The sequence below is a fragment of the Scleropages formosus genome, chromosome 7, assembly GCF_900964775.1.
Source record: "Scleropages formosus chromosome 7, fSclFor1.1, whole genome shotgun sequence".
NCBI classification, from domain to species: domain Eukaryota; kingdom Metazoa; phylum Chordata; class Actinopteri; order Osteoglossiformes; family Osteoglossidae; genus Scleropages; species Scleropages formosus.
This window is the reverse complement of record NC_041812.1, coordinates 14,076,993-14,087,166: the sequence shown is the minus strand read 5'-3', so window position 1 is coordinate 14,087,166 and position 10,174 is coordinate 14,076,993.

Sequence of the window (10,174 nt, the reverse complement as noted above, 5' to 3'; positions counted from 1 at the left end):
CTCAGCAAAAGTACAATTTATGCATTACATTAAGAGAAAGAGACATAGCTGCAGACATGTGACTCAAGTAAACCTAGTTTGTTACCTACCACTTGCTGCACCGAGGTTCATCGATCGAGTAGGTGCGTAAAACACAGGATAGACGAATCCCAATACCCTCCCACCAATTTTTTATTTATTTTTTTTAAAGATTATACACATTGGCATATTGGCTGAAACCGCTTGTCCCAAGTGGGGTCGTAGCGAGTCGGAGCCTAACCCAACAACATGGGGCACAAGGCTGGAGGAGGAGGGGACACACCCAGGACGAAATGCCAGTCTGTCACAGGGCACCCCATGCAGGATTCATCCCCAGACCCACCAGAGAGCAGGACTCAGCTCACTGCCCCACCGCACCCACCTCTTTACCAGAAATAGATTAACAAAAATTGTTTACAGTATTTACAAATCAAATGAGTAGGTACATCAAATCTGAATGTTTAACTAACTGTTGCTCTGAAAGAAGTAAAACGTCAGATAAAATGTGAATAGAACCAAACTGAAACACCAAAGGAAAAATAAAGCAATGCAAAACTGAATCTAAAAAAGTGACAAGGCCCTTTATGAATACAAGACATCAGCTGCAGACAAGTATCTAGAATTTGACCATTAGAAGCCCATTAATCTAATCTCTAAAATACAAAATAATTCAAGTTTATTCCTTTAACAAAAAAAGCTAATCCACTTTAATAAGAAAACTACTCACCTGCTAATATGCTTCAACTCCTCACACAGCAACAACTTTGTTAGCTAACTTTTATTGTTCTCAGTGTTATGCTCCACATGATAACCAGCAACAAGCAATTGCCACTATAAAGAGGAATATTAAAGTTCAACCTTTCCATACAACAAACTATTGAATAAACTTAAAAACAATACTTACAGACACCTGCACTTCAGAGTATCAGATAGTTGTGGTTTCTCCCCCTATTTGAAAGGGTTTCCTGTGGGATGTACGCCAACCTAAAGGTACCACCCTGCTTCAGTACACGTTAAATATTTGTCATCTTGCGTCTACTTTCGAGTATATTTTCTTCACAATGAAAAGGCTCTTAATACAGACATGTCTTGATTTATTTATTGTCTAGATTCAGCTAAAGTCTCAGATAAAGCTATTTGTTAAAATTCTTTTAATTTTCACATTTTTTTGATGTTCAAAGTATAGTTATATTCTGAGATACACCCATTCGAGTTAGGAGAATTCCACTCTAGGAGCAGTTTTATTGACTCCTACTTGAGCTTATGGGGCGTTTCTTCTCATTTACCAGAGCAAATTTGGATTCTGCACACCTCCCAACAGTTGACTGGTGTGAGACATTTAGCTTTACATTTATACTATGTATAATTATGTAATATTTAGGTGACTCCTGAGGGGGGCGCAGTGACGCAGCAGGTTTGGCCTGGTGGGTCTGGTGTCCGAGTCCTGCTTGGGGTACCTTGCGGCAGACTGGCGTCCCATCCTGGGTGTGTCCCTCCCCCTCCAGCCTTGCACCCTGTGGGACAAGCGGTTTCAGACAATGTGTGTGTGTGTGTGTAGGTGACTGCTTTATCCAAGGTAACTTAAAAGGTGCTAGTAGCACTAGAGTAAACTCACAATCATTTATACAGCAAAGCCATGTCACACACATTAAGACACTACGGGCCATTTAGTGAACAATTCACCGGAAAAACACTATATTGTGCGAGCAAACCAAGGCAAACACAGGGAGAATATGGAAGGTCCACGCAGACTGTGCAGGGATTGAATCCTTGTCGAATCCCAGGTGCTGTGAGATGTTGGTGCTACCTACTGCATCGCCCAGACCAGAGACCAGCACCACCATGTGCTCTTCTTTGGAGATTTGATTTGGCTCATGCTGTGTTAAGTTTTCAGCCTCCATCAGCCATTGCTTGGTTGTTTCACCTGTTATTATTCAGAAATCATGGCCCCTGTGTGGGCTTTGCAAACCATGTCAGCTTTGATGAGTACGAGTTCCTTTGGATTGTTTTCAGTGATTTGTATTTTTTTTTCTTTTTTGCACTACAGTTTGAATGAATACATGATCATTGAGTGTTCTTTGTACATTGAGAGGCCTTGTGTGTTTTATTTGTGAGCATTGTTAAGTGTGCAGGATGTAATATCTGTGAAGGAGCTGGATAAGTACAGGTAGACAAACATGCAGTAGTTTAGAGCAATTAATGAAATTGTCTTTAGTATGTTATGATAACAGATGTTATCTACTGAAATAATTCTGTCAATTTCAACAGAATTTTGAGATAATTACTCATAAATGGGGGGGCACGGTGGCGCAGTGGGTTGGACCACGGTCCTGCTCTCCGGTGGGTCTGGGGTTCGAGTCCTGCTTGGGGTGCCTTGCGACGGACTGGCGTCCCGTCCTGGGTGTGTCCCCTCCCCCTCCGGCCTTACGCCCTGTGTTGCCGGGTAGGCTCCGGTTTCACCCGTGACCCCGTATGGGACAAGCGGTTCTGAAAATGTGTGTGTGTGTAATCATAAATGGGTGTGAACGTTGGGGCTCTGGAGTGCATTAAAATTTTTACAAATGAAACTAATGTTAATAAGGGCTTATGAAAGTTCATCTCACAATGGGTTTTTCAGTAAAATCTGCATTAGAAAATGGTCTGTAGATCACACGCATGCAGTTTTGTAACGTTGGCTGGTTGGTTTCTTAATTGCTGTTTTTAATCACCTTTGTCTCTGGTGATCCTGGTTTTCACTTAAAGGACCGTGTCCCCAGTTTGATTTGGAACCTCTCAGTGAAAATCTTCTCCGGAGTCTGTATACACACACTGGGTCTTCAATTCAAAGAACACAGTCAGGACTTGGGGGTGGGGGTAGAGACAGACACATGGAATCACCTAAAAATGAGTGGCATGAACACAACACTTTAAAGCAATAAAAAGCCAAGATTTGAGCATAGAAAAGATATATTTTCATATCCGGAAGAAGTGTCACTTCTGTTTTGGAGCTATCTATATTACAGTTTTATGAAGTTTCACATTTTCCAGTACCATGTTTCAGATTCCCAAATTCTGGATTTGCCCTAATATAATTGTAGTTCTATAGTCTACAGTCTTTGCTAACACCTTTGTTCGCTAGAAACACTAGGTGCCTTTACTAACGTCATATTCTTGGGTTCATTTCAGTGGGGTAATTTTATTAATTTTATTTGGGGAACCAATTAGCAAAAGTAATAGCAGTAGTAGCTTATATACAAGTATAACGTTACAAAAAGATAACTCAACAATGGTTAAAGGCATTTGTTTTATTAATCAAAACTGATGTGTTCTGTTTTGGACAATATTGCTGAAACGAGTGCATTAATAGTTAATAGTGAATAACGAATAGACTAAAGTGATATCCATGAGCTGCAATGGGCACTCAGCCACAGTCACACAAGGCATTAACGGGTTTCACACATAATTTGCAGCTTCCGGGTGCTGCTTCTTCTATCTCTTTCATCTCAATGAAGTCTAGGTACCTTTTCTTGACAGGAAAAAATACCGGTGTTAAAAAGTGTTCACACTGATTCTGACCCAACTGCACAGGCTGGGAAAGCAGAATCGATTCCATGCTCCTTTTGGTGTCATACATACAGGTGGCTCTAAGCTAACCAAAGGCCCTTTAATTGCTACTGTCATGTACGTCTGTTGAACTTTCCGCGATAATTTCATTTATTATTTCTTGTCCTCTGATAGTCCCTTCTGGTGTGAATGTAGGGTCATCCTGCGCCACATCAACACCCAGCAATAATTAAACAGATATGTACACAATGATAATTAGCCACTGGAAATGGATTATCCTGCAAGCATGATTAAATTTATGCTAGCATAGTGTCTGAGAAGAAAAGTGAAAAGAACTGAACATAACCTCTGCAGGGAACAAACTTAAATACGTTTCTGCAGTTTTAGTGCAATTAGTATTTATGTGCTGAATTCAAGAGACTGGAAAAACAAATAAGCCATCATACGTATATGGCATGTGCAAAAGTTTGGGTGCCCTGTCAGTCCATACTTAGTAATTAATAAAAAATAAACTCAGAAAAGTTCTATATCAGTTAGTGAGTGTGTGTGTGTGAGTGTGTGTGTGTGTGTGTTTCCTTCTGTTTGTCCTGGAGAGGACTGCAGCGGTAGGTGGTTGAGCAGGCAGACTGAAACCTTCCATACCGCAGCAGTGGTCTCCAGCTTCTCCTAGGGGATCCCCAGGTGTTCAATAACAAAGAGGTGAAACACAGCAGATAAATCAAATTAATCCATCAAAATCCACCATACCATGTGAGGGAGCACATCTAGTGTTTGTCCTTTCCAATTTCTCCATGTCCTCTCACTCTCCACCCAGCTGCCTTGTACAGTGACTTAATTGTATAGGGCAGGCCTTGTGCCCAGTGGTTCTGAGGTAGGTTCCGGACCCCCGTGACTCTAACCAGGACAAGCGGTTATTGAAACTGGATGGATGAATATGTGTGTTTCATCCAAAACTAGGCATTGTATCTGCTTGGCAAAGCAGATGTGATTGTACTGGGATATGTAGAAGTGTAAGCTGAGTGCAGTTTGTTCTGGCTTTGATTAGACTTATTATGAACATGTTTGACAAATAGGGTTTACTGTCTTTTTACAGGAAACAGCAACCTGCAGGTTTCTAGTCTATCATTATCCTACTTGCTCCATCTTTACTCATATTTAAATCTGTTCCATGTATAGCCATGCTATGTTCTTTAATATGGTGTAAAAAGTGTTTTACATACATTTATCATACATAATGATGATGATGAGGGACATGCCATTGAGTCCATCCTGACTCATACTGATTGCTCACGTGGTTTGCAAGGCCAGGGAGGAAAGAAGTGGTTTGCCAGTGCCTGCTTCCATTCGTGTTGGGGCATGCAAACATGGGGAGAAACATGCAAACTCCACATACCCTGAGCAGGACTTGAACCTCATACCCACCAGCACTGGCTTTATCTTCTGTGCCACCACATCCCCCATATATATGCATATATATATGAGTATGTGTGTGTACTGTCACACACAAACACACACATGTACAATATAAGCAGTCATTATAACTTGTAATTCCATAATACAACTTTTAATTTTATAAATATGAATGTAACACATTGTAAGTTTATGGTAAAAAAATGTATATTCTCAGCATGACTAAATGGTTTTGCTTTGAGTAAACTGTAGCTCTGTTTGAGATGGAACATATGAATATTAAAACGTTGACTTTTCAAAGAGCATTTCCTCGTAATTGCTAGTCTTGTTTCATTTCAGCTCTGCTGACCTCTTGTGAAAATGTGATGATGTATACTCTGGACAGGACCGCCATTGTTTGACAATGGAAAAGACTAACCTGCCATGCTGCTTTATCACATGCAGACAGCAACCTTTGCCAGTACTATTCTCACTCTGACTGGAATGGACTTTTAGATGAATAGGATTAAAGTTCTGCAAATGCTATCTACCTCAGGGTAATTGTAAGGCTGTTGACTAGCCTAAATGGCTCCTAAACCCATTACAGGACCCATTAGAGGCAGTGTCACATGGATCATACTCAACATCTTATTCTGTAAGGTGTGGCAAGACATTTGCTGTGACATCCCATTTTCAGCTGATATTTCAATACAGTGATGACGACTATAGCCACTGATATGGCCTGTAGTGTTATTAAAATATGATTATAAAGTGTTATGCTAAATGAACCCCAACAGCAGCTTCACAAACAGTGAGTAATAGTTTTGTATGGTATGCATGATATTACCTTTACATTTATTCACTTAGCAGACACTTTTCTCCAAAGCAACTTACTATGGATACTGTGTAATGTTACTAGCCCACACACCTTATTCACCGTGGTGACTTACACTGCTAGATACACTACTTACAATGGGTCACTCATCCGTACATCAGTGGAACACATTCTCTCTGTCACTCACGCACTATGGGTGAACCTAAACAGCATGTCTTCAGACTGTAAGAGGAAACCAGAGCACTCAGAGGAAACCCACATAGACATGGGGAGAACATGCAAACGCCACATGGACTGAGCAGGGATCAAACCCACATCCTCTCACACCACCCAGGCACTGTGAGACAGCAGCGCTATTCACTGTGCTGCCATGCCACCCCATATTCGTACTTGATTATTTGCTGGTTGGTATCTTACATCAATGTTAGGTTTTAAAATTTCACTGACACCTTTTTCCCTCCTGCATTCTTTTTTTTTTTTTTTTTACTTTAGAGATGTGAAAACTTGCCCAATAAATTGTGTGGCCTCAGGACATTTCAGAATTTCTAGTTGTCAAATTAAGTTAATGTCTTCTCCCATTAAGTCACTTGACAGTTACTAAGTGGCTTGGAGTCTGGCCATAATTAGTGTCGACATATGCTGTGTCCTGTCATGAATTCTTATTTTCTGATCACCATAACTGATACGAACAGAAACCTTTCACACTGCCAAATCATCTGTATGACGCATGCAGAACCTTTTTAATTCATGTTTTACTACACTTATGGAATTATTCTGGGACCATGCAGAGTAGGCAATTTCAGATTTATAGAGTGCTTGACAGAGACTGATACTGACATTTTATTCAGGCAACTTCTGTGTTAAGCAGTGGAATTAAGGGATATCTGAAATACAGTAATGCATTCGTAGTATTAATTATAGTAATATTAACTTTAGTTTCTGCAAACATGATCTGTTTCATAAATGTAAAAAGTTGATATAATGGTTGGGAACTTTTAAAGAAATTCCTATAAAGGGAGTGCAACAAGGTCACAATTGCATGCTATATGTTAAACAAATACATTTACGTTGATTAATTTAGCAGACACTTTTTTCCAAAGCCACCTGAAACTCAGAGTAAACACTCTTTCCCACACCGTACAAAGGAAATTCATTGCTGAACCCTTGTAAGGTGAATTGTTATAAATCAAATGTGTAATTGCTATTAGTTTCAATGGTAAAAATATTTATGAGTTCCTGAGCTCCAAAATTGATACCTATTTATACTAATGGACTATTTAGTCCTTATTTATTAATTTATTTATTTTTTACTACCACTATTTTATGCTAAAGCGATTTTTTTATTTCTATGTTACGTATCTTCTTTCACTGCTATGTTGTGCTTATCCTGCTGCTGCCTCCTGCAATTTCCCTTAATGTCAGTAATGCTTTTATCTGTCATCTATCAGTGTATCTATGTAAATACCAACTTGAAGTAGGAACCCACTACAATGAGGAAGGCCTACAACATGGGACAGACTTTAGCTATCGGTATCCAGGTGCATGGGGCTACCTTTGGTGGAAGAACGTAACAAGATTGTTGGCATTTACCACATTTGCCTTTGCACTTCTTTCTACCAAGCGTACCTTCTGGTAAAGGCCTTCATGTGGATGGCTCCTGAATGGGAGTTGTGAAGTAAGTCCAGTATGTCTGACCAGGCCAGCAAAAGCATGACCACGCAACACCCTCGTAAGACACGAATCAATACACAACACACATATTAAATTGAAATGCAGAAATATACAGATAGGGACCTGTATCCAAAAGGCTAATAATTAAAAATGAGATCTCTCCATTGGATTTTTTTAAACCTAATCATTAGAAGTCATTCTGATTATAAAATTGCACTGTGAAAGAAGAGAATCTAATTTACACCAGGCCTGTACTAACAATGTCCCTCTGGTAGGAGCATACACCAGAGAGTCCAAGCAGAATATTGCTCGCTGTGAGAGCTCATGTGAAATTACTTATGATTGTTTTTGTTCAAAATAAGAATATGGAAAATATGAAAGGGCAGACTGAAAAAAACACATTCTCAGCGTGTTAAAGGTTGCCTGTGTTTTTTTAGTATTAATTGTAATTCCTGAGTACATACAGGAAATCTGTACACAAGGAAGAAGAATCTGTCTTTACTTAATGGCAGATTCACTAAATATACTAGGAATACTATCATCTTAGGGGTGCGGTGGGTTGGACCACGGTCCTGTTGTCCGGTGGGTCTGGGGTTCGAGTCCCGCTTGGGGTGCCTTGCGATGGACTGGTGTCCCGTCCTGGGTGTGTCCCCTCCCCCTCCGGCCTTACGCCCTGTGTTGCCAGGTTAGGCTCCGGTTCCCTGTGACCCCGTATGGGACAAGCGGTTCTGAAAATGTGTGTGTGTGTACTATCATCTTTCTTGCCCCCTTTCTTGCTCCTTCCCATCATTTTTTTTGTGGTTTGTGTCACATCTATTTCTTTACTCTGTCAACTGCAACTTGCAGCTCCTCTGCTACTGTTATGAACAGAGGTTTGTTGCACTGCAATATTTCTGGTAGTGAGGGTGTCAAAAATATCAGCAATAGTACTAAGTAGAGTAAAAGTACCTACAGAAAGTATTCAGAGCCCTCCACTTTTTCCACATCTGGCTTATACCATTCCTATGATGAAATATGGTGGTGGCAGCATCATGCTGTTGGGATGCTTCTCAGAGGCATCTAGACCTCTAGAAAAAAGTCTGTGGGGAGACCTGAAGATTGCAGTTCTACAAAGCCCGCCATCCAATGTGGCAAAGTTTGAGAAGAACTGCAAGGAAGAATGTGAAAAACTACCATAATCGAGGTGCTCAAAACTAGTAGAAATATATGAAAGTCTGGCAACTGTAATCACTGCTAAAGGTGGTCCTACAAAGTACTGAATAAAGGGTCTGAGTACTTACAGTATAGCAGTGGCGCAGTGGGTTGGACCAGGTCTTGCTCTCTAGTGGGTCTGGGGTTCAAGTCCTGCTTGGGGTGCCTTGTGATGGACTGGTGTCCCGTCCTTGGTGTATCCCTTACGCCCTGTGTTGCCGGGTAGGCTCCGGTTCCCTGCGACCCCGTATGGGACAAGTGGTTCTGAAAATGTGTGTGTGTACTTACAGTATATAAATAAGGGTTTCAGTTTGTTCTTTTTTGTACATTTGAAAATCCTAAAAGCGTGTTTTCACTTTGTCGTTATGGAGTATTGTGTGTTGATTGATGGTAAATAGTATCAATTCAATCCATTTTGAAATATGTTTAAAACACACAGTGTGGGAAAAACTGGAGGGATCTGAATGCATTCGGAAGGCACTGCGTACGCATAAATGTTTACATGTACATATTACGTTCAGCAGACATTTTTCTCCAACGTGATATACATCTTAGGAACAGCACAAACAGAGAGATCTAGAGGCAGACACATGACACATGATTCTTGAAATACAGCCAACATGTCTCATAGCATTGTATAAACCAGTACACATTATTCAAGTATTTGCTTACAGTTCTTTCAAGACAGTGTAATACACATAAGAGAGTCCAAAAGAGATATTCTTTGAGACCCTTTTTGAATTTTGAGAGAAGTTCAGCAGTTCTGAATGAGAGAGGGAGTCTTTCCACCACCTTGAATCAGAACCAAAAACCTTTGTGCTTTATATTTACATTTACATTTATTCATTTAGCAGATGCTTTTGTCCAAAGCAACGTACATCTCAGCAAAAGTACAATTTAATTTAATTTACCTACCACTTGCTGCACCGAGGTTCATCGTTAAAGTAGGTGCATAAAGCACAGAATAGACAAATCCTGATACCCCCCTACCATTTTTTTTTAATATTATAAAATACACAAACAAGCAAATACAATACTGGCGTAGTGGTTGAATAAAGGCTTTATCTGGGGATGCTCATTACATTTACATTTTGGACCTCTTGTGTGTGGGACCACCATAAGGGCAGAAGTGGAGGAGTGTAGTAGTCTGGGTGGAGTGTAGTGAGTGATCAGCTCTTGTAGGTATCAGGAAACAGATCCGCTGATGGTCCTATAGCACATAACCAGAGTTGTGAACTTGATTTAGGCAGTTACAGGAAGCCATTGGAGAGAGACAAGGAGAAGGATACATGGGAAAGTTTTTTCAGATCAAAAACAACTTATGTAGCAGCATTCTGTATCAGCTGGAGAGGTCTGATAGCAGAGGCCAGAAGAATACTGGGAGAAATGTTAAGCTTGCTTGAACATGTTAAGAAATGCCTTTACAAATCTGTTTCACCCTGTTAGTGATTCCTGGATGGGTCACTGTTTAGTAATGTGAAACGCACATGTGGTGTCAAAATTTAGTAGTCATACAAATTGTTAAGC